Source organism: Rosa rugosa, chromosome 6 (genome assembly GCF_958449725.1).
Source record: "Rosa rugosa chromosome 6, drRosRugo1.1, whole genome shotgun sequence".
Classification (NCBI taxonomy): Eukaryota; Viridiplantae; Streptophyta; class Magnoliopsida; order Rosales; family Rosaceae; genus Rosa; species Rosa rugosa.
In genome coordinates, this window is record NC_084825.1 from 7,861,962 (window position 1) to 7,884,873 (window position 22,912).

The following is a 22,912-nucleotide window of genomic DNA, read 5'->3' on the forward strand; positions in this document are numbered from 1 at the left end:
TCTCAAGGGCTCAAAGCACATGTTTAGGGAATGGTTGGGTTAGATGGAATGGTATTGACTATTTTTTCTATGCATGCTTGTGGGATTTGCTGGCTGCTATCCCAACCTTATAGAAGTTCATCTTCAACAATAGGTCGGATTGTTGATGATTGTAAGTTAATTGAAAGTCATCCCAACCTTCATGAATAGCAACCAGCAAACCTGCCCGTAAAGCCTCCGCTTCCATGTGCAAAGCAGAGAGAACAAAGGGGTAATGTCGAGACATTGCCGCTACACATCTACCCATGTCGTCCCTAAGCACCACCCCCACTCCACCAACATTAGCTTGTGACCAGTAGGCCCCATCCACATTCAATTTAAGTTTGCCTGGAGAAGGTAAAGACCACCGTCCAGCATGTAATCTACTACCTTGCTTACTTCCAGCCTTATGCGAACTGCATGTGCGCGTTCTCCTGACCTCCTCAAGCCAACTAGTTGCCCAATCTATTACATGAAAGGGATTAAAGCAAGTTCCCTTCCATATAACATTATTGCGCTCAGTCCAAATGGCCCAAAGTAAGACAAAAAAAAATTCAATAGAAGCACTTGGTAGACTTTCACTAATCTCCAAGCATGCATTTTAATTTTTGGACGAACATGCACCTTCCAAATCTTCTTCCAAAATTGATCAGACGTACCTCCAGTGGTAGATAATGAGAATATATAAATTATGATTTGATTAAAATGACATAAACATTTATAAGACATATTAATGGGAAAAGCTAGCTCATATTAAGACATATGAATTAATAATGTATTTAATTTATTTGTTGTACCTACATATGAATTAATAATCTATTTAATTTATTTGTTGTACCTCCTTGTGGTAAAAGTAATGGGGAAAAGCTTAGGGATGGCAATGGAGAAGGTAGGGTAATTTATCCGACTTCATTCCCCTTCCCCTTACCCGCCCCAATCCCCGTAATAAGATACTGGGGATTCCCCATCCCCGTCCCCATTGGGGATTAGGTCCCCGTACCCGCCCCAATCCCCGTTAACAATATTACTAATTTAAAAATTCATACAAAAACTTAGATTGTAAAATATGAAGTTAAAATCAACCATCAAAATAAAATAAATTTCTTATTTCAATCAAGGAAAATTGACATGTTGATAAAAATCTTTTATTAAAAGAATCTTCCTTTTTTTGAACATGTTTATTAAACAGAATTTAAATATTGACAAAAAGATGAAGTTTACATAAATATTTATTAATAAATAATATCAAATATATATAATAAATAATATATATATATATATTTCAGATAATTCTTATTGGGTGGGTATGGGGATAGGGATCAAAATACCATCCCCGCCCCATACCTGATTTCAGAATTCGAATACTGAGGATCCCCATCCCCGTTACCCGAATTTCTCCCCGTTAGGGTCGAATACCCGATGGGGATTTTTGCCATACCTAGAAAAGCTCCTGCATGCACGTGGTGTGGAAATTTAGGTTGCGATGTTGAAAGAAGTAATTTTCTTCTTGAGGATGGCTGTGAGAAATTATTGTGACACCTGACCCAGGTTTACTGATCTGTGATTGATTTGGCTTTTACTTCTGAGGACTATATGGTTTACAATCAGTATCTTCTTGGTGTCAATTTGACAGCGATATGCCGTTGCACGGTTTTGAACAGGTTAATGTGATTATTCTTGCGTTTGATAACGAGGATTTATCGTGGCTCTCGAAAATTGGTCTGCTATGTAGCCTGAGTTTGGGCCTCATTGACTTATGATGATTGTTTTTAACAAGCTACCGGGAACCAATATTTATTTTAGCCTTCTAAGATTTTGTGTGGCGCTCCTATATATTACTCGCACTAGTTACTACAAATATGAATTTTAATGACAATGTTTAGATGACATTTATTCGAAAACGTCATTGAATACCTTGTTTATGACGTTCTTTAATGAAAATGTCATGGATAAAAATTTCGCCTTAATTTTATGATGTTTTTGAAAATATTTTCATGACGTTTGATAAATGTCATGAACTACATAGGGCCATGGCATTTGGAAAACGTCATGAAAAATGTTTTTATGACGTTTGAAAAATGTCATGACTGAAATGGACCATGACGTTTGGGATATGTCGTGAAAATATTTTTTATGACGTTTGTTAATTGCCTTTGATTCTGAAATGGGTCATGGCGTTTCATAATAGTCATAAAACAATTTGGCCCAAAATTTAAAGGCCCCGCGCTGAAATTTTCATTTGGAAGTTTAATGTGAATGTCTTTGGATGTTATATGGTGTTAGATAAGAAGTGTTTGGGAGATACAATTTCTAGTATGCACTTTTGCATGTCATCTTTGAATTTGAATTTACTGCAAGTTCCAGTTCATTTAAATAACGTGTATGGAGTGACATCTTGGAAACATAATTGAGAATATAGCAGGAAATACACATGCAGAAGCTATTTGTTGCTATGCATGACGAGAAATAAAACCAGATTTTCAATCCTTCACTATTGGTTACCATCTTCTTCGAATGATGCGCAGAGACAAGCAACCAAAAATTCTGGCAGAATTGAAGCTCTTATCGTTGATCAGGAAAACAATTCACAGCGAGGTGATTCTGATCTTGAAATGGTTATTGGTCTTTTCAAAAATGATTTCAGCTTATTTTCTTCAAGGAATAAGGAGGGCCTCATATTAGTTTTAGGTCTGAGTAGTGGAACAATTGATGTATCTTATTTGGAGATATCTAATGGTGTTTCTGAGGTGACAAAAATTGTTTTGTCTATGACGTTTTCTAATTGTCATCGAATCATGCCACATAAGATGGCACCAGTAGAGATGACGTTCTGCATGATGTTTGGAAAATGCCATGAAAACCATTTTATAACGTTTTTCAAACGTCATTGAATATTTTTGTGTACTAGTGTCGATAAGAGAGTAACCACGCTATCAAAGTTTGTATTCGTTCTTATCAAAAAAAAAAAAGTTTGTATTCGTTGTTTACTTAAATGAAGGTTTCTCTTCTTCTTCTTCTTAAAAACAATAAATAAATAAATAAATAAAAGGAAGAATATTTGATCGTCAAAATTCGAAAAAGAGGTTTAAGACTTTGTTTGCGAAAAAAGAAACATTTCAATACAGAAAATGGTCTTTCACAAAAAAAAAACAAAAACAAAACAAAAGGTAACAAAATGGTGGGTTTTCGCTGAAAGCCCAAAGACCCGAGTCCACTACCCTCAAACTTACAATAAAGTCCAGGCGACTGGTTTTTCTTCTCCAAAAAAACTTGCTTCACTCTTTGTACAGTCTTTACGGACAAACCCCTTTGCTTGAGGACCAAGCTCACCCTAAGAGGTACGTTTTCGGTCAATTTTTTCATATCGATCGAGTACCCTAGGGTTCATAGAGTTCTTACGGTTCTTATTCTGCTGATTTTACCCTACAACAGCCTCTGCATTGAAGAAGTTTGGTTTCCTTTTATGTGTGTAGTGCTCAAAGTTACTTTAATGGCTTCGACAGGTATGCTCTTGAATCACTTGCTCTATTACAGTTTTCTATTAGATTTTATGCTCAATTACAGCTTCAGTCGTTCGTGCTCAATTATAGCGCGTTCTTGCTCAATTGTGTTTCCTATTAGCTTCGTTTTGTTATTGCTCAGTTATAGCTTCCTTTAGCTTATAGGGCTTGCTCAAAGAGGCATGCCTTTTCGTTGTTTCGTTAAGTTTCAATTAGGATAATTTCCGGCTCGGGAATTCTGTTTGTGGTATTAGCCCCAATGTGTTTATTCACAATATCTTACTGGGTGATATAGGTGGAAGAGTGAGTTTGAATTTTGTTAGTAAGATGGAGATAAAATCAAACATTGTTGCGAAGATGTTTGATGGAAATTGGAGGTGGAAATCTCAACTTCAGTAGGTGTGATTTGTGTGAAAGAGTTTAATGTGAATGTCTTTGGATGTTATATGTTGTTAGATAAGAAGTGTTTGGGAGATACAATTTCTAGTCTGCACTTTTGCATGTCATCTTTGAATTTGAATTTACTGCAAGTTCCAGTTCATTTAAATAACAGAGGTTTTACACATGGAGTGGCATCTTGGAAACATTATTCCCAGATACACATGCAAAAGCTATTTTTTGCTATGCATGACAAAGAGAATAAAACCAGATTTTCAATCCTTCACCAGATACACATGTAGGAGCTATTTGTTGTACCTCCTTGTGGTAAAAGTAATGGGGAAAAGCTCCAACATGCACGTGGTGTGGAAATTTAGGTTGCGATGTTGAAAGAAGTAATTTTCTTCTTGAGGATGGCTGTGAGAAATTATTGTGACTTATGGGTCAGGTTTACTGATCTGTGATTGATTTGGCTTTTACTTCTGAGGACTATATGGTTTACAATCAGTATCTTCTTGGTGTCAATTTGACAGCGATATGCCGTTGCACGGTTTTGAACAGGTTAATGTGATTATTCTTGCGTTTAATAACGAGGATTTATCGTGGCTCTCGAAAATTGGTCTGCTATGTAGCCTGAGTTTGGGCCTCATTGACTTATGATGATTGTTTTTAACAAGCTACCGGGAACCAATATTTATTTTAGCCTTCTAAGATTTTGTGTGGTGCTCCTATATATTACTCGCACTAGCTACTACAAATATGACTTTTAATGACAATGTTTGATGACATTTGTTCGAAAACGTCATTGAATACCCTGTTTATGACTTTTTTAATGAAAACGTCATGGATAAAAATTTCGTCTTAATTTTATGATGTTTTTGAAAATGTTTTCATGACGTTTGATAAATGTCATGAACTACATAGGGCCATGGCATTTGGAAAACGTCATGAAAAATGTTTTTATGACGTTTGAAAAATGTCATGACTGAAATGGACCATGACGTTTGGGATATGTCGTGAAAATATTTTTTATGACGTTTGTTAATTGCCTTTGATTCTGAAATGGGTCATGGCATTTCATAATAGTCATAAAACAATTTGACCCAAAATTTAAAGACCCCGCGCTGAAATTTTCATTTGGAAGTTTAATGTGAATGTCTTTGGATGTTATATGGTGTTAGATAAGAAGTGTTTGGGAGATACAATTTCTAGTATGCACTTTTGCATGTCATCTTTGAATTTGAATTTACTGCAAGTTCCAGTTCATTTAAATAATGTGTATAGAGTGGTTATAATGCTCTAAATGATGTCTGGTTAGATGAGACTCCTGTTATTATTCTGGATGTTCTCTATGAGGATGCTTGTAACATTGCTAGAGGTCAAGGCGTCATGTCCCCCTCTATGCAACTTTTTAATTCTAATATAATAAGTCAGGCGTGGGGATGGGCCTCCCAGCTTGGCTGGGTTCCAAACCTCTTCAAAAAAAAAAAAATGTGTATAGAGTGGCATCTTGAAAACATAATTGGGAATATAGCAGGAAATAAACATGCAGAAGCTATTTGTTGCTATGCATGACTGAGAAATAAAACCAGATTTTCATTCCTTCACCATTGGTTACCATCTTCTTCGAATGATGCGCAGAGACAAGCAACCAAAAATTCTGGCCGAATTGAAGCTCTTATCGTTGATCAGGAAAACAATTCACAGCGAGGTGATTCTGATCTTGAAATGGTTATTGGTCTTTTCAAAAATGATTTCAGCTTATTTTCTTTAAGGAATAAGGAGGGCCTCATATTAGTTTTAGGTCTGAGTAGTGGAACAATTGATGTATCTTATTTAGAGATATCTAATGGTGTTTCTGAGGTGACGAAAATTGTTTTGTCTATGACGTTTTCTAATTGTCATCGAATCATGCCACATAAGACGGCACCAGTAGAGACGACGTTCTGCATGATGTTTGGAAAATGCCATGAAAACCATTTGATATTTTTGTGTACTAGTGTCGGTAAGAGAGTAACCACGCTATCAAAGTTTGTATTCGTTGTTTACTTAAATGAAGGTTTCTCTTCTTCTTAAAAACAATAAATAAATAAAAGGAAGAATATTTGATCGTCAAAATTCGAAAAAGAGGTTTAAGACTTTGTTTGCGAAAAGCCGAAAAAAGAAACATTTCAATACAGAAAATGGTCTCACCACAAAAAAAAAAAAAAACAAAAGGTAACAAAATGGTTGTTAGCAAGAAAATGCAAGAAAAAACTAATTTCAAATATGATGCTTGTTAGTAATGAAACAAAAAAGTTGCATTTGTACCAATGCATTAACAGGATGATAGGTCTTTAATTAGATTTATATTTGTTGGTATTTTCTGTTCTACTATTGTTTTTCTTCAAACTAATTTCAAATATGACTTGATTTTAGAAAATACAGCATGAAACTTTTGGACAACTGGTTAGCCAGCTTTTTATTGTAGGTAACTTTTTCTTCACATGAAAAGGTAGTTTGGGAACATGTGTTTAGCGATAACATCCGTGAATTCCTCTACAGAAGCATCTGAAGGGAGAAGGTTTGCTCGCAGATGAATCAAAAGTAAAGGAAATATTATAAAGGGTATTGTGGTTTTGCATTATCGCATATATGGTGGTAATTCAATCAAATTTTTTAGCCTAATGAGATAGGCAATAACAATAAATATCAGCCGAGTTTAAAGCATAATGATTGATGACTACATTACCTACTCTGATGCCAGTGTGAATATAAAGATTGTGTCAAGACATTGTCCTAGTCGGTATTTATTTATTGCAAATTAACATTATCTTAGTGTTCTCATTATTCTTCATGAATTGATTTTATACAGGAGATGGTTGCTAAGGAGTTTGGCATACCAGTTCAATTTCAGCGGTTTTGGCTGTGGGCGAAGTGTCAAAACCATACATATCGTCCAAACCGTCCGTTGATTCCCATGAAGGAAACACAACATGTAATTTCTATGCATATTTCTTTTATGTTCTGTTTCAAGTTTCATTTTTCTTTTTCTTTTTAGTTTCTTGTGGAACTAGAAAATTTGTATTTAAGCAGTTCTTTCATTTTGTATATTAGATATAAAGCTAGATTATCTTGATTTCTGTATAAAACTTTTAAATCCTCTGAAGGTGCATTCAATATTGTTAACTATTACCCCATGCTAAGACTCTAGGTGTATTATTTTAAGAGCAGCGTGATGGTGGCCTTGTTTTTGCTTCTTTATGGAGTGAGTAAGCATATGGATCAATGCTGATTCTTCAATTTTTATTTCTTTCCTTCTGTTGTTAGGTTGGGCAGTTGAGGGAGGTATCAAATAAGGCACATTACTTCATAATGCAGAACTCAAGTTGTTCTTGGAAATAGAGCTTGGACGGGTAATATTGTCTTGCATCTAAAGACTGTAGCTAGAATGATCTTTGCAGCTCTTTATCAGATTTTGTGCATTCTTATGTAGGATTTACACCCTATTGCTCCACCTGAAAAAGAAGAACTACAGTACTTTGATATCTTTCGATTATCCTTTCTCGTAATAATGCTATGAAAGAATATAATGTCTGATATTATGCTTGTTACTCCATAATATCAATTATGCTGTAAGGACTTTTGTGAATAGTACTGGTAAGCCAGATGAAATCTTGTCAAAATTAATTAAATGAATTGGCTGGCTATGCCCCCGATGAGGAGATGACCTTTAAGGGTTTGCATACAGCAACAATTTTAAGAATATCTGTGCAATTTTTTAGGCGACTTCCAATTAGCACTACTACATTGAATCTGCCCGTGTAGAGATAAAGGTTGGGATTTAGTGAGACGGTCTGGCATATTACACGTTCATGCTGATTAACCATGCAAAGTCGTGGTGCAGAAGTTTCTGGTTCAGTAGCATAGGAGAGTTAATATTTTGGCTTTTATTGGTGTTCAAAACATGCTTTGTATTCCCTCCTTAATTTGTTAGGATAAAAGAATAGTGATGCAATACTTTCATGTATCACCTCTAGGTGGAATTGAGCCATATATTGTAAGGTTAGTCCCTTCATAGCCATACTGTGTTGGACCTAACAACTTAGGATGGTACCGGCAGATGTTTTGAATTCTGGACAAGGCAGTAAATAGAATCACATATCCAAATCTAACCTTGTTTGTTTATGGATTCCGAGCCCTACAAGCCATGCATGAGTTGAATTTGTTTGATTTTGAGCTGCATGTTCAGCTGCTTTGTTTGTAGTAACATAGTGTGCTACTGTAGATTTTTATTACTTTGGTTGTAACCTTTGATATCTTACTGGTGCTCCTATGTTTAGGAAATTAAGTACGAGCCAACTGTCATGGGTGAACCCATCGACATGAAATTCACATTTTGAGCGAGCCAGGTATTTTCTAAATATTTTGAACTTTCATGAACATCTAAAGAAAAAGATATTTTATGATCTAATGGTCTCCAAAAGTTTCTGGAATAGTTTTCCATTTGTCCGTTTCAGAACTATACCTGATTGAAGGGTGGGAGTAGGACTTTGAAAGAAAATGTTTTCAATTATGATCTTATGTCAGTCTTTCATTGCAGCTGCTGAGATCCTCGAAAGTATCAGCAAGTGTTCTTGGTGCAGCCGCTGTATTATGGATTTTCTTTGAGTTGCTTGAATACCATTTGATCACCTTGGTGCGTCATATGTTGATACTTACAATGCATCTGCCTTTATCAACAAGTAGTTCGATATTCTTGCTATATTTTGCATGTTTGATGTTTTGATGTAATACCGTTTGACCCTGACTTCACTTTGTTGCTGGATCAGGGCTCCACTAGATCCAGCCCCACAAATCTCAATAGTTAAATTCCTGAGAAGTGTGTCATGGAGCTTGCCTCTGCAATGAGGATTGAACTCAACAAAGGGTTCCATGTTTTGTGGGATATTGCATTTTGAAGAGGTTTGAAGACATTCCTCGGTGTAAGTTGATTGTTCCCTCATAGTTGGATGTATAAATAAGCAATTGTTGGGCGTATATACTCATTAGGTGTCCCTTTGGTTATCAGATTATAGCTGTCCTCTGGATTCTGTCAAAGATTGGGAAATGGTTCGACTTCCTGACCTTATTACTTGAGTGAAGATTTCATTCTACCCTTGTCTACCTTCGGAAGTTTTTCTGCATTTTGGTTTTGAAACCTTTCATTTTTAATAGGCATCATCTTGAAAATTGAATGACAGCTTTTGTCTTGCTGCACACCCTGCCGGTGGTCTATGAGAAATATGTTGTCCAGATTGATGCTTTTACTGAGAAGACATGGATTAAGTTTAAGAAGCCCGGTTTCAAGTAAGACATGCAGTGTTTACTAGATTACCACTTTGTGTGTTTTATTTTAGACCTGGTCGCACAGTTTAATGAATGTAAGAGTTTAACATCTATAAATATCAGGATGCCTTATAGAATACTAATTCATATAATTTTTTTTTTTGATCAAGAAGAAACTTCATTAATAATGAATCGGTTACAACGAATTTTGGGCAACATCTCTAACACAGAAATGGCCACTAGACTTCACACTGGAACTCTATAATGACTGACTGAAGGAGCCAAAGAGGCTCCGACTAAAAGAAAACTTGCACAACAACTAAACGGCAAAGACAACATGCGCAGAAGCAGTGAATCCTTGACACTCAACTTTGTCAACACTAACTCGCCACCCAGAGTCCACTTGACCTGCCTTTGATCGACCAAGCCTACACTCGCTGTGACTTCGAACCCGACCAAAATGAATTGCTGGACCGTTAGACCTGAGACTAAAGTAAACCCAACACCGTCACCTCCCGAGTGTTAACACTGTCAATCCACAACTGCTCCAAATCGCCATCTCCTCCGACCCGAAACCAGACAGGAACGACCCACTAGAAGGCCAAGGATGATTGTCTAAGCCATAGCTAGACTTTTTCGCCACCACTGCTGACCCAACTCCAGAACAGGAACGACCCTCTAGACGGCGAAAGAGAAGATTGTCTCGAGCTCTGCCGCAACCTGCAGTGCGCCCGACCCAACAACTAATACCTAATCTATAAACCAAACCCAAAGAAAACCATGACTACAACCTTAACTCGAGAGACCAGCTAAAACTTGATAGGGACTTATTCTAATCAAAACTAACAATAAAATTAAAATTAACTTATAACATAACAAAGCCAAAACATCAACAGCCCAACAAGAACCCAATGACGTGATCCAGGCCCACCAACCAGCCCAAAAACCCAGCGGATACACCAGGCCCGAAACCCTCCAAATCCAACTCCACCAATTCAGCGTCACTCTCCCACCACCGCCACCACGAAAACCGGCGACAACCAGCATCCATATCATTGAAAACCAAAACCAAAAGATTAGGATAGATCTGGACTTTGCCCGTTCAACGTCCTTAATCTCTTCACTGCTGCACTCACGGCAAGAAGATCCACTCGTCGCCACCGCCTGCTACCCAAATCTACCACCAGCCGACGCCAAACCAGGTGATGCTTCGACCTAGAAAACCGATCACCCTTCCGCAATCTAGACCGGACCCGATCTGGTCTCCAATCCATCGAGCCGCTCACCCATTCCCGGTCACCTTCACGCCAGAAGAGCTTGTTGCTTAACCATGGAGGAACCCATGAACACAAAACCCGTCCGACCACGCTCGTCGCATGCCGGCGAGGCCAAAGGCCCGCACAAGCACGGCGGCGCAGCCGGACGAGCGATAAAGCTAAGGGGGGAGAAGGACAGGATATGTCGCGCGTGAGGCGCGTTCTTTTCTAGGGTTTTTACCAAATAGTATTATTTTAATTCATATAATTAAATAAAACTTTTTGCAAAAGGTGGATCACATTCATTTGGATTAGACACCAACGAACTACAGCCTTGATCCAGACTTTGCAGGAACATAAAACAAATATAGTCATGCCTCCGGACATCACTAGCCAAAAACTAAATCACTAAAAATGCTTTCCTTAATCTTTTACTTGCTGTGAATAAGCAAAGTTTTTAACAAGACCACCTCAACCCATATTTGGCGTTATCAATGAAATTTAATCCAAAAAATAAAAAATAAAAAATAAAAAAATAAAAAAATATATTTAGAGTGGTGATAATACCTCCTATATCATCTCAAGTTCCATCACATGCTTCTCTTCCATCCCAGGTCCCCAATTTACATATTCACCAGATTTTCTTAAATGTTGGCACATATATCAGTTGTCGCATTGAAAGGTCTTATACTCTTATTTCCACGGTTCAGTATGTGTTATAGCTAATCCTCAAGAAACATGCAAGATACCTTAGACAAACGGAAAACTGTCTCAGAGCTTGATTACAGCTCCCCTGCTCTGGGATCATTTATAATTTCATTCACATTATTTAAATATCATGTAGTTTATGTCGGATGAAAAAAAGGATGCGACAGAAAATTGCGAAAAGTAGCAAGAACTCCAATCTGAATGGACAAATGTAACCATCGGCATTTCTGGCAATGCTAAACCTTCAAGCCCTAGAAAAACTTATAGCCAAGCTTGACTCATATATATGCTAAAACAACTGTGGATCAATGGCTACGGGAAGAAGCGAATTAATAGTGTCCTATTTCATTATAGAAAGAACTCTACTAAAATGAATTTTTTTTTTTTTGGACTCATTACGAAAAGGAAACACAAACCCCTACCGTACAAAAGCAAGTACGCAACAATCATAACTCATTGAGTTCCTGTTACGATCCCCGGGATCGTAGCCATGGAACGACATCGCAAAGGAAAGGAACTAAGAGAAAACTAGAGAAAATAAGTAGATAAAAACTGATTTTTCATTGATATCACTCATCAAGCAGACAATGGATATATATAAGCAACTGACTGACAATTCCATCTACAATACTGAAACGGTGCGCAGCACCAAAGCAAGTAAAACGGTGCGTTTAGAAAAAGATAGCAATAGTCCTAGTAACACAAGAATTCTAACACCTGGGTTCCTAACAGTTCCCTATACCTAATTGAAAAAGGTTTCCTAGGTAATATTCAACTCTTCTATCTCCTAGTGCAAATCGGGTAAAACTGGTTTAAAGAAAGAAAAAAAAAACTGAATAGGGTAAATGCTAGGAATAAAATTATGACTATTGGATTACCACACACCACTGACTGATTACACAAATCCAATGGCTCAAATGAAAGCCCAAACCAGATTGGAAAAGGAAATAAAGACAGCTCACAAACCAAAGTACTATAAAAGCCAACGCAGGGACTGACTGCAAGCCGTACTCTAAGACTCCGGCCCCGTTTGGGATTGCTTCGCTTTAAAAAAAAAAATCAGCTTTTGTTCAAATTTTAGATTTTAATGTGTTTGGTAAATAAATAAAAAGCAGCTTTAAGAGCAAATGCACCCCATACATCTTGGACGTCCAAGACCAGCCAAAATGGCAAAAAACAAAAAAAACTGCATGCACCCCAAACTTGTTGGACGACCAGAGGCCTTCCTGACCAAGCCCAATGGCAAGTCTTGGACTTTGACTTGGTTGACCAATATGGCACATGGGCTTCAGATGGAAGCTGATGTAAGATAATTGCTTTTGATAATTTTTGTCTTGTAGTTAAACATGGTGGAATACTAGTGGATGATTGGATCACATGGAACCAATGGATTACATCTAAAAAAATAAGAACCATTGGATTAAATAGTGAATGATTGAGAGGCATTGACCTTGCCTATTTGGGGTGCATGAAAAAATTGGGAGGCAAAGGCAATATTAGTGAATAGTGCACAAATGGGAGGCAAAACCTTGCCTTTTGCCCTTGCCTATTGACTCTTGGGGTGCATTTGCTCTAATTGAAAGTTATAGGTCACTGGCAGCAGATTTTAGAAGCAGGCCAGAGGTTGCTTTTATAAGCTGTTGTGGATAAAAACACGGTTGTTTTATGTACTGACAACATTTTTAAAAATATTATTTACCAAACACGAAACTGTTTTAATTCACAGTTGATTATTCTCACAACACAGCAGCAGCAGTTTTACTTAAAAGTCACATCAATCCCAAACTAGCCCTCCAAAGATGGATAGATTTTGCAGATCAGAAACTGGTTCCATCCTTGGTTCAATCCATCCATGGCTCAAAGAAAATATGTACCTATGGGTTCCAAAAACATTAATAACAAGCATCAAGAAATTAACTAAAAGACAACAAATAATTTTTTTTTTTTTTTACGGCACAAAAAAAAGTAAATAAAAGTGAAGTAACCAAAATTAGAAAAATAATTTTCTTTTTGGTTAGGTCTTTATCGACCGGTCACCAATCCCATCTACTGGTCAGTGAACTTCTGTATTATAAAACGACCGGTCGAAAATTTTTGCCGACTGGTCGATGAAACAAAAATCACACGAAATTAATACAAACTACCGGTCGAAGGAGACCAAAAACTGGTTGGTAAACAAAGATAAAATTAAAAAAAAAAGGAGATTTCTAACTAATTCCTAAGGTTATAGACCTAGGGATTAGATTTTACATCAATCTCCGGCAACGGCGCCAAAAACTCGTTAGCATTGAAGCCACCTTTAAGTGCAAGAGATACAAGTTATAGAATAGGGGATTAAGTAAGTATGTCGAACCTACAAGGATTGGCAAATCCCACTCTAGTTAGGGAAGACCTAGAAGAAAACTAAAAGGAATATGCAAATGTACAATCACAAATAAAAGCTCACAAGTGAACCAAAATTCATGGTGAGAATGTGTAAGATGGTGTGTAGAGATTTGATTTTGATGTTGAGAATGGTTTTGATTCAAATAGAAACAACTAAAGCAAGTAATGTAAACTAAGCTAGGTTAAACAAGTTGTTATAAAATGGATGGGAGTTAGGGCATCGGATTTCACCCTTTGTCTCCCATGCAAGTATTAAAGCGATTGAATATGAATTATGCAAAGCTAATTGTCCAACTACCCCCTTAGCATCCGGATAGGCCGGACTACTAAGTCTTAAACCCCTTTGATTTTATTAACTCTAACCGGATAAGTCTAGAGTTAATTATCTAGGGAAAAATTCAATTACCAGATAGGTCTCAATTTTTTGTCCCTAAATGCATAAAGCTTAGAGTTTAGGTAACCAAGCAAGCAAACCAATCCTATCTATCTCTAGGTGATTTTAGCTCACTACTCCTCACATGCACACATGGTATGCTTTCATGCTCCCTTTTGCCTAACGGTAATCAATTTCTAAGAAAAGCTTTATGTCATGGCAAACAAATTGACTCAAATTGATTAGGTCTAAGTAAATGCATTCAACTTTTAATTTAGCATGTGAAGGTGACAACATGAATTTCATCAAATCATAAACAAAAAAACATCTGACACAAGCAAGATTGGGTAGTGCTAGCCCCAACAAGTTCACTACTTACTCATAATAAAATAAACAAGCTTCAACATACTAAAATACATCAAGTAATTAAAGAGAGATAGAGAGTGAGAAGTGACTATTGATGGTGGTGGAAGTAGTCGTGGAGATGGGTTTCCCATGTCATGGTGTGATGTTGTGGTGGTTGTCTCTTCCTCCTTGCTCCTTAAGCTCCTTAATGGTGTAGAGATGATGAATCCTTGAGTAGCTAGTGATGGTTTGTAGAGTTTAGGTGGCTGTGGAATTGATGGATGGTGGAAGTAGTGGAATGGAGTTTGGTGTTTGGATTTAAGGGAGGTGGAGTTGTAGAGAGAATATGGAGCTTGGCTAGGATGGAGATGATGGAGTGGAGTCAAGAATAATGAAGATAAGGTTCTTGACCTCCTTTGATCAGTAATGTCCCTTTGGTCCCAAGATATGCAAGAGATGTTCTTACACCCTTATCCCCCAAATAGTACCAAATTTGCAAGGTGACAAAACGACAAGGTGTAAGGAGATATTTAAATTTCAAATGGTACGAGATTCTCACAACCATGGTCCTCCTTTGCTGGACAAAGAGTCATCCATAAGTGGTGGCTCGTTGGAAAATATCACCAAAAAAGTTCGTTGGAAAAGTCGCCCGAAACTCCGATTTGCAATGTTCTTTCAATTTCTGTGACTTCCTCTCCTAACTTCAAATCTCCGAATTTCAAGGCCTATTTGATCATTTTCTTCCCAAAGCATGGTTTCCTATAAATAAAAGAAAATGGATTAATGAGGGTAAAATAGCATGGAAGATAAATCAATTTCCATAGTTTTGGGGCACAATTGCATAAGTAATTTATGACTCAACAAGTGAGAGTAAAAACTTCGCAGCCAACAATATTTTGAGTTGTAGGTGTAGATTGGATCAATTGCTTCCCTCGAATGTTCACCTCAGCAAGTATTTATAGGTGAGCTTGAGACGATATTTTAATTAGCGTGCGTCGTGGTGTGCAAAGTCCTCAAGTCATGATTTAGTGGATCCATTACGTTGTTTTCGAGGCAACATGGGGAGTGCTTCCCGCTTGCTACAGATTTGGCCTAGTTGACTAATTCTGCTGACTAGTTCCGCCTATCCAGATCCACGTCGAAAGAATTTCTCCTCCAGGGGATCTGACCTTCTAAGAGCTCCGTAATAGATTGAGTTGTCTCTCTTTTGGCCCATCTCATTGACTAGCTAGAACATTATTTCATTTTAATTACCTAGATCTGCCATTCCGCCTTTAGAGGATTGTGCCTCGATCACTCAGATCAGCCTTGAAGGGGATTTCACCTCACCTAAATCTGCCTTGAGGGATTTCACCTCACTTGAATATGCCTAAATCTGCCATTCCGTCTTGAGCAGATTTCAACTTACTTGGATCTGCCTTAAGAGCAAGTTCACCCGTTGGGTCACCGGGTCACTTACTATTCACTGCTTTTTAGTGTATATTTTCATTCTCTGGGTCACGAAATACACTGTGCCCGTGACCCAGGGCACGAAATACACTGTGCTCGTGACCCAGAGGGTGAAATTAACACTAAAAAGTAGTGAATAGTGGGTGACCTGGTGACCCAACGGGTGAACTTGCTCTAAGGGAATTGCACCTCATTTGCATTCTCTTTGAGAGGATTTTACCTCACCTAGATTCGTCTTGAGGGGATATCACCTCAATTTGGATATGCCTTGAGAGAATTTCGCCTCAAAGAGTTTTTCTCAAACAAATTGGGCTGCCTCTCATTCAATCCATTTCTGAACTAAAACCGTTCTCAACATTTTTCACCCCCACATTTCAACAATTTGAATGGTAGTATTCCTCGTGCTGATTACAATTACCTCAAATTATTGCCAGAAGATATTTATAATACTACCATACTTGAAGACATTTCACTAGCTTGGAATTCATTATCCGATGTCATTAATGATGAAATTGTCAACCTGACTAACCTTACAATCCTCGACCTCTACTGTAACCAATTTACTGGCGTCCTCCCTATCTTTGATTTATTGCTCAAACTTTCTAGAATTTCGTATGGGAGCCAACAACTTGAAAGACAATATCTCTATAATACCCTGAATTTCCGTTATTAATTTCGGATGATTTCCGAAAATTAATAAGTTATTGATTGGTGCGATTATTTGTTTCTGGATGTTTTTCGTTTGTTTTGTGGTGAAGTGAAAGTATTTCGGACGAATAATTACTCGAAATATTTTATTTTCGAGGAGTCAAGAATTGACTTTTGATTCGTTGAGCTTATTCGAAAACTTACTTCACAAATGTCATAGAGCGCGTTGATACGAGTTCGTGGACATGCGACACGCTAAATTTTGAGATCGTATGAACAAGTTATGATCTGCGGAAGTTAATTCCTCTCTCGAAAATTTTAGAATCAATAGAAAAATCCCAAAAAAATACACCACTTTCCAATTTTGAAAAGTTTCCAGACAAATCCAGAAACCTTTCTCTCTCAACAGCTCGACCTAACTCGAGTGTTTGCCGACCCGACCCGGAGACAACTCAGCAGTCCGGCGCCCAATGACAGCGCCACGGGCACCATTCTCTCTCTCTCTCTCTCTCTCTCTCTCTCTCTCTCCCCTCTTCCTCCCCATGGTGGTTGTTTGGATCGATTTGCACCGTGAAAGGTGGATCAAAGGACACAAGGCGGCGGGTCTCCGGCTTTGCTCTGGCCGATTCTGGTGATTTTAGGACTCGAAACCTACTGGGTTTTGTAGTTCTCCTTATGCTCTTTCCATCCATACAAGCCTTGAAGATCGATTTGAAGTGTGGAGCTCAGAATGGGGATTTGAAGTTTAAAGGTCGAAAACCTTTGAGCTTGATTTAGCTCGATCTAGGCAGAATCGGCCTTGGTGACATGTTTGAAAGTTGGTCCTTGTGTTGTGATCTCCAAGTTGGTATGAGCTGATCCTCCAGATTTGGAAGTCAGTTGGGCGGCGAGTGGGGCTCACGTGCAGCCGCTTCTGACGGCGCGTAACGGCACGTCCGGCCACCTTTGGAGCAGTTCTTTGCAGTCTAGTCATGTGTTCGTTGATACGAACATGTGGATATGTTTTGTGTTAGCTTTGCTCAATCTTTTGGATATGTTAGGTTATTTTCGGTTTCGGTTCGTACTATTTTCAATCTGTGAGGATCTAACTGTTGGATCGTCCTCTTGTTTGGGCGGTTTGATCCTAGAAGTGAGGTGTGGTTTGAGTATTGATCTGAGATATATTGTGAAATTATGTTTGTTTGGTTTTTAATGCAATCTCCTGAACTAAAATTTATGCAGAGGTTACTATAATTTTGATCGATTGATTTTAATGTAATCTCCTGAACTAAATTCTATGGAGGGATTGTTGTTTTCTGTTTATTTGGTTTTTAATGCAATCTCCTGAACTAAACTTTATGCAGGGGTTACTATGATTCTGATGGATTGATTTTAATGTAATTTCCTACACTAAACTATATGCAGGGATTACTATGATTTCGATATATTGTTGTGATTTTAATGTAGTTTCTTAAACTAAACTATATGCAGAGCTTACTATGATCTTGGATTGTGTGATTTTAGGTAATCACCTGAACTAATTTTCTATGCATGGATTACTAGTTTTATTTACTATAAATTGTGAGTGCAGTTGTAGTTTGAGATTCACATTTCTTCTCGAGATTTGTAGTGAGTTGTGAAATGATTTATAATGTCACAGTGGTGATAAATGCTTCCTGTCGAGAGGAAAGAAGTGTGATTACTTGCATTTGTCGTTGAGACTAAAAATGATTTGAAATGTCATTAATGTGACAATTACTTTATTTGAGATTATTTGAGACAAATGAAAGATGATTTCGTAGATTTGTTGTTGCGTTTTAAAATATTTTAAAACGTTACTTGAGTTGGAATTGTCTTAGTTGAAGTTTTGTGAAATTGAATGTTGAGTTGAGAATTACAGCATGTGGGTTTTAGTGACGAATTGATTGTTTAAGCCTATTATTGAAAGATGTGAAGTTGTTAATGGTCGTGATATAAGTTATCGATTTTGTTAGGTTGAAATGATTTAAGCATGTGCTTCTGCCTTGTTTGTTTTGAGTTTACTCACATGAGCTTCAAAAACTTACAGGATTTATTGTTGCAACCCGGTGCACTATTCAATGGTGCAGGAGTTTATCCTGCATGTTAGGGTGAACGTAGTTGAAGCTGAGAGGTCCCTTGCTGTTGCAGTTGTAGGTTTAGGAACCTAATTGTTGGTTGCACTTGTAGTCTTCCGTTGTGTAGTGAGCATAGTGTGTGAGTTTACTTATTGAATTGTTGTTTCAGTTCAATTTTTAAACTTGGTATAATGTAATATGTGACTCTAAAGAATGAGTTTGTATTGACATTGTGGATTCAGGACATCGTTGGTTGCTTGTGTTAAAAGAAATTTTTTCAGGTATTCTGTGTTGAAATTTGAACCATTACACCTGGAGTATTAGTGATTATTTAATTTGTTTATTATTTGTGCTTGAAAACCGAGACGTGACAATCTCCATCTTTAATTTCTCCAGACTTTGTCAACTTAGTAAAGGTGACATTCAGAAAAATAACTTCTCTGGTATCTTACCAAGAAGGCTATACTCATGCAAGTCCTTGAAAGCAATTCGATTGAGCTATAATAATCTAGAGGTTCAAATAAATCCTGAAATTCTTTCCTTGAATTACTTGTTCTTCCTCTCACTTGGTTGGAACAAACGTTTAACCAATGTGACAGGGGCAACTGATGGGTTGCAAACGTCTCGTAATCCTTTCTTTGGCATCTAGTTTTTTAGGTGAGGAACCGCCGAACGATCGATGTTGAATGGTAGGTTTTAATGGATCTCAAAATCTTCAAGTTTTAGATTTGAGTTCATGTAACCTTGGTGGTAAAATTACTTCATGGCGATCGAAGCTCAAAAAATTGTAGGTCTTGAATCTTAATCACAACAGAATCACAAGCTTAATTCCAAATTGGCTGCAGACTCTTCGCTGTATTCTATAACCATCCAATTCAACCAACTTTCCGGAAAACTTCCAAAGGAATTGTGCACACTACCTATGTTAGTATCTGAACAAAGGTGCAATCATATTTCTATTGAACTGCCTATCCACTACCGTCCTAGTACGTGTTGATGCAACACCTTGACAGTACAATGATTTTTATTTTATGCTCCATTTATATTCCTAGAAAACAATAAACTACATGGAAACATATATACCTAATGAAATTAGCCAATTACAGCTCCTAGTCTTGGATCTTAGCAACAACAACATCTTTAGTGATATTCCAGACCAGATATCTTACCTAAAGCATGTGGAGGTATTAGATCTCTCCATGAATCATTTGTCTGGAGAGATCCCCACTTCATTTACTGGGCTTTATTTCTTATTAAATTTTAATGTTTCATATAAAGCAAGGTTTCAAATTTCAGTTTCGGTTTCGATTTCAGTACATCAAATTTAAGGAAATTTTGGAGAAAGTTTCGATTTCGGTGGAAATTTCAGTTAAAAATAAAGAAATCAAATTAATTACATTTATAAAATGATATTTTTGAATGAAACTTTTACATACTAAACTAACCTATAATAAACCTATTTACAATGTAGCCTCTCTAAAATTATACATTTATAATAGAATTAATTATGATATTTTATATGGACGAGTAATTAACTAGTACTGTAGTAGGTTGCTAAATAGTGTTTTTATCTATGTGTATTGATAATGCGTTGTATATTGATAATGTAAGTATGATTTACTTTTTTTAATAATTAGAAAATTACAATGGGGCTGGGCGGGGCACGTAAAACTAAAATCCGGTGAATGAAAATGAACAAGTACAACAAAAGGAATATAAAAGCTACTACGATGTAGTTCGATCTAGCTGGTTGAACTGCTTTCATTTTGTATCATACAATACTGCTCCCAACTACATGAATTTTGGAAATGATTTTCGTACTTCATCACATGGGTATTGTATGTGTACGTGTTGTTCCCTTTCCACATGCAATCCATATATCGGATATTGTGGAATTACCTAATATGATGTTTCAGTGTATGAAGCATACAATATTTGAGATGAAGCAAAAAGGGAATCATGTTGTGGTTAGAGCATTCAACTTTGTAGCAGATAAAAACAAAAAGGTTTTTTGTTGTATACAACTTGATTGCAAAAAAAAAAAAAAAAAACAATTCATATTTTCTCTATGAAAGTATGAAGTAAAAAATTCATTGTAGGTGACACAAAAAATTCACAGAAATTTTAGAGAAATTTCGGACAAAATTTCGGTGTGAATTTTTAAATATATATTTTGTGTGTAGATATTTCAGAAATTAAGAATTTCGTGGAAATGTACGGAAAATTTCAGAAAATTTCGGGAAACTCCTGACGGAAATGATACAGCATATGAATTTCGTTTCGGTAATTTAAAATTACGGAAATTTCGGCAGTTTTGGAGAAATTTAAAACCTTGCTCCAAAGGCGAATACCAGTGGCGAATTCAGGATTCAAAATCGGAGTAGGCTGAAATATATATAGTATATTTTTACCAAAGTGATAAGACAATTTAGCGCAACAACTAAAATATATTAGACGTATATTTTATTGAGATGTCAAAAATAAGAATGCAACCGAAACTAATATCAGATAGATTACCTAAAAAAATTGAAATCATTTTTTATTGAATAAAAAGAAACTTGAGAAAAGAACTTATATTGGGAGAAATAATATTTTGAAAAATAAAAACATTAATTAAAGGTAAAACACAAAAGAAAAAAGGAAGTAGGAAGAAGTAAAAGAAATATGAGTGGAATGTGACCAAAAAAAAAAGTACGTTATGAGTGGAAGAAAATTAGAAGAAGTAAAAGAAATATGAGTGGAATGTAACCAAAAAAAAAAAAAAAGTACGTTATGAGCTGAAGAAAATTGAAAGGAGTAAAAGAAATATGAGTGGAATGTGACCAAAGAAAGAAAGTATGTTATGAGTGGAAGAAAATTGGAAGAAGTAAAAGAAATATGAGTGGAATGTGACCAAAAGAAAGAAAGTATGGTATGAGCGGTAGAAAATTGGAAGAAGTAAAAGATGAAGAAGATTATGAGTCTGGGTCCAGTATCGATATGATGGCAACAGTACAACCAGATCAGGAACAAAGACGAGAAGATAGCACTGGAGAAAACATAACGGCAACGTGATCTGACCAAAAGCAATGACAAAATTCATGGGAGAAGTAATATTTTGGAAAAAATAAAATAAAATAAAGGTAAAACACAAAAGAAAAAAGAAAGTTGGAAGAACTAAAAGAATATGAGTGGAATGTAACCAAAAAAAGAAGTACGGTATGAGTGGAAGAAATATGAGTGGAATATAACTAAAAGAAAGAAAGTATGATATGTGTGGAAGAAAATAGGAAAAAGTAAAAGATGAAGAGGATTATGAGTTTGAGTCCGATACGGAAGAAGTCTTGGAGGGATATGGAGAAAAAGAATTAGAGGTTTAGACTTGCAAATGCTTCATTGTATGCTTATTGCTTAACAATTTCTCTCTATTTTGATTTTTGAGGAGTCCTATTTTCTTAATGAGGACTATTTTGAATATTCTAGATTCAATTTTATTACTCTTTTAAGTCTTTATATATTCTTAGTTATATAAATAAAGCCTATAAAAATAAAATAAATATATTTTTTTTAAAACTGCCTAAGCACCTAAGCTCCAGTCTCCTGGCCGCTGCCCGACTAGCGCTTATCGATGTTTAGAACCTTGTAAAAGAAATATGAATAGAAGAAAACATGAAGAGTAAAACAAAAAAGAAAAAAGGAAATAGGAAGAAGTAAAAGAAATGTGAGTGGAAGAAGTAGAAGAAATATGAGTGGAATGTAACAAAAAAAAAAAAAAAGTATGGTATGAGTGGAAAAAAATAGGAATAAGTAAAAGAAATATAAGTGGAATTTAACAAAAAAAAAAGTATGGTATGAGTAGAATAAGTAAAAAAAATATGAGTGGAAAGTAACCAAAGAAAAGGAAGTGTGGTATGAGTGGAAGAAAATAGGAAGAAGCATAAAAGAAATATGAGTGGAATCACTGGAAAGTAACCAAAAAAGAAAAAGAAAAATCAGTGGAAGAAGTAAAAGGAAAAGGAACCCCAAGAGGAAGATCGAACTAAAAGAAGTGCCCCTTAGTCAACTATGCAGGACACAAATATGTATAGCTTACATATATTAAACTTTTATATCTGCAAATTTGGGTTGGGCTTTAGGAGCCCTGTGGGTAGATCCACCCCTGACTAATACTATCAATCCCTCTGTAACGTGGTCACACTGGTGTTGTTCCCAATTTGTTTCTCATCTTTCTCAATAAGCTAGTTTGTGGTTTTCTTACAAAAGCTAGACCTCGGATGGAAAAATTATTGAAGAGATCGATAAGGAGAGCATGGGTGCTCAACAGCTTGATCATTCTAAAATTATTTCTGGCGGTATGTGCGCGCAATTGTAGTAGGGTGGCACATAATTAAGCGCTAGCAAGTCACACTGATCGAGTTATACTAAAATTTTACTCGTCTATGTAACTCACTATCAATTAGTGCATTTGAGTGGTGTATTGAAGAGGAATAG

The 22,912-nt window shown here is 36.5% G+C and overlaps 1 long non-coding RNA gene across 3 annotated transcripts; it reads left to right on the forward strand.

The window, feature by feature from the left end:
• The first annotated feature begins 6,514 nt into the window (after positions 1-6,514).
• On the forward strand, positions 6,515-9,226 carry LOC133718864 (uncharacterized). 3 transcript variants are annotated; one of them, XR_009850630.1, is made up of 7 exons: positions 6,515-6,873; positions 7,206-7,291; positions 8,219-8,287; positions 8,479-8,574; positions 8,708-8,860; positions 8,947-8,987; positions 9,093-9,226. It is a non-coding gene; the product is annotated as an uncharacterized LOC133718864 (long non-coding RNA). The 3 variants fall into 3 exon arrangements; XR_009850629.1 differs by having other exon boundaries at positions 8,947-9,226; XR_009850628.1 differs by having other exon boundaries at positions 8,708-9,226.
• The last annotated feature ends 13,686 nt before the right edge of the window (positions 9,227-22,912 follow it).